Raw genomic sequence first — 2,552 nt, forward strand, 5'->3', positions numbered from 1 at the left:
CCTGGGATGACAGGGGTGGAAGGGGCATGAACCTTCTCCAAGCCAAGAAAGAGCACTGGCCCAAGGCAGAAGGGCAAGCGACAAACAGCTGGAGGAGCAAGGCAAAGGGGGCTAAGGTTAGGAGAGCTGGAACCAGGAGAACGAAGATGGGGCAGGGACTCAAAGGAAGCTGGGAAGGTGAGCAGCTTCCAGGACAGGCAGGCCTGAGGCCAAGCCCTGTTACTATGCATGTAGGGCGGTATGGTGGTACTTCTCCACTGTCAACCTCAACAGATGTAGAATCACCTAGAAGGTCCACCTCTGGGTGTGACACTGAGGTCATTAGCAGAGAGGTAGAACTGAGGAAGAGTGACCCACCCTGAATGGGGGTGGCCTCATCTCATCAACTGGGGTCCCACAGTACCAAAAAATAGGGAAAAGAAGAAGCATTCATCTCTCTGATGGTGGGTTCAGTGTGACCAGCCGCCTCACACTCCGCCACCATGCCTCCCCGCACCCGACGAACTGTATCCCTCAGCCCACAAACCCTTCCTCAAGTTGCCTGTGCCATATATTTGGTCACAGAAATAAGAAACATGATGAATACTGTCATTCCGTGTTATTTTTGGCCAACTGTTTTTCTTTCCCAGTAGGAACGGGTGAAGGTAATAGTCAAGATCAAAGAAGTAAAAAGTAGTTGTTGACTTGGTAAAACACCATGAGAAGGCAGACAATCAACCAATCAATCACACAGTGTCAGAACTGGAAGGAAACTTCAGGGGAAAAAAAAAATCTCTTCCGGAACAACGTTGACAGCTATTCGAATACCCCATGCGCCCGCGTTTCAGTCCCTGGGAGCAATGCCTCAGAAAGCAGGCCTGGCTTTGTGTGAGAGGTTCTGAACGAGGGAGGGGCTAGGGAGGGACGAGGCTTTCTTTTTTTTTTTTTTTTTTTTTTTTTTTTCTTCATAAAGCAAGTTTATTTCTGCAGAGGAAGTGTCTTATGTTTACATCCAGGGAAGAAGCAGAAAGAAACTCCCCCTCTCAGAACTGGGTCCCCGAGTCCTCAGTAGCACGTTGTGTCTCAACGATCTTTACTGGGGACCAAAGAGGTTGGGATCATGAAGAGTCAAACTAGTTACCAGCTGTTCAAAGTTACTCAGGCTCCAAGGTGGACATGACAGATTTTCAGGGCCAAGAGACCTGCTGTGACACCGGGGCAGCCGCAGCAAGGCCTGATGCAGTGTGACATCCTTTGCTACCTGCTGGTTTTCTTTAGCTACCTGCTGCTTGCCAGAAAGGGACCAGGCATCCTGACAGCATCCTCTCAGGGATAAGTTCTCCAAACAGAGAGGCTGCACAGATAGCACGTGCACAGCCCTAGCCCCCTGCACCCGGCCAACGTCCTCAAAATGGTACCGCGCAGCCGCTTCGCCCTGCACGTGGGCCTGCAGCTCCAGAAGTTCTATGATCAGACTCTGGTCGGTCACAGGATGGCAGAAAACTTCTTGGTTGTCTGGCACCGGTCGGAGGTCACTCACATCAATGGCCCCTGTAGGGAGGATGGCGGAGAAGGCGCCTCCGAACAGTGGACAGTTTCTGTTGGGCTCCATAGATCTAGTACTTGAGTCTGGACATTAGCGAGGTTTTAAAGAAACCTACATGAGCCTTTGAGACATCATTTCCCCTGGTGTTCCCGGAGCACCCACTACCTCCTCCCGTCCTCGGGACGAGGCTTTCTTATATGGAGTCAAAATGTGTCTCTGAGCGACTTCCACCCATTTGTCTTGGCTCTGCTCTCTGAAGGTGGAACAGGCCAATGGCCCTTTGAAATGTGCTGCCCAGAGAGAAACACAGACTCCAAATGTGGTCTGATTTAGTTAGAGCCCCCGTGGGGAATTGGGAGGGGATGGGAAATAATGAAGCCACCAAGTTAACCAGCTTTAAAAATGACAGACATAGAAAGTGCCCATAAGTGGAATCTTAGGATCACAGGCTAATGGGAGACCCTGAAAATACCCAGCTGGGCTCTCTCCCACAGAGGAAACTCACACCTTAACCTGTCCAATCCATCGGGGCTGACCTGACCTATTTTTAAGTTCTCCTAAAGAGAGAATTCCATGCATGTCGACCATGGAGAGGTTTCTCACAAATCACACAAATCAGGCATTACGAAATATTTTCAAATTGGTGTTTTCCCGTAGACTAATTTATTTTTGCATTTCCCGTCTTGCGTGCTATTATCTCTTCTGCCACATAAACTGTCTCCCTAATGAAGCCGCTTATTGTATCATATTCCAGGAGTGTGCGTTCATCTGTTCCTGCAGTGTTTCGGCTCCTGCTGCATTAATTACCACACTTCCTCTATTACTTGCCTCCCCCCCCCCCCCCACAACATTGGATGCATGCTGTTCATCTTTATACTGTTGCATGGCTTTTGGTAAGATGGTTGCATTCTCAGAAGTGGGGGCAAATCCAATCTCGGTCAGATGAGTCTCTCTTCAATTAGAAGTGCCTTCCAAATGCATTTGAGTGTTTGTTATTGGGAGTCGCTGTCTGGGGGGGGGGCAGCTT

General features: G+C 49.6%; 1 pseudogene; it reads right to left on the reverse strand.

Moving 5' to 3' along the window:
- Window positions 941–1,703, reverse strand: Gm10355 (predicted gene 10355; annotated as a pseudogene).

This window comes from Mus musculus, chromosome 3, assembly GCF_000001635.26.
Source record: "Mus musculus strain C57BL/6J chromosome 3, GRCm38.p6 C57BL/6J".
NCBI classification, from domain to species: Eukaryota; Metazoa; Chordata; class Mammalia; order Rodentia; family Muridae; genus Mus; species Mus musculus.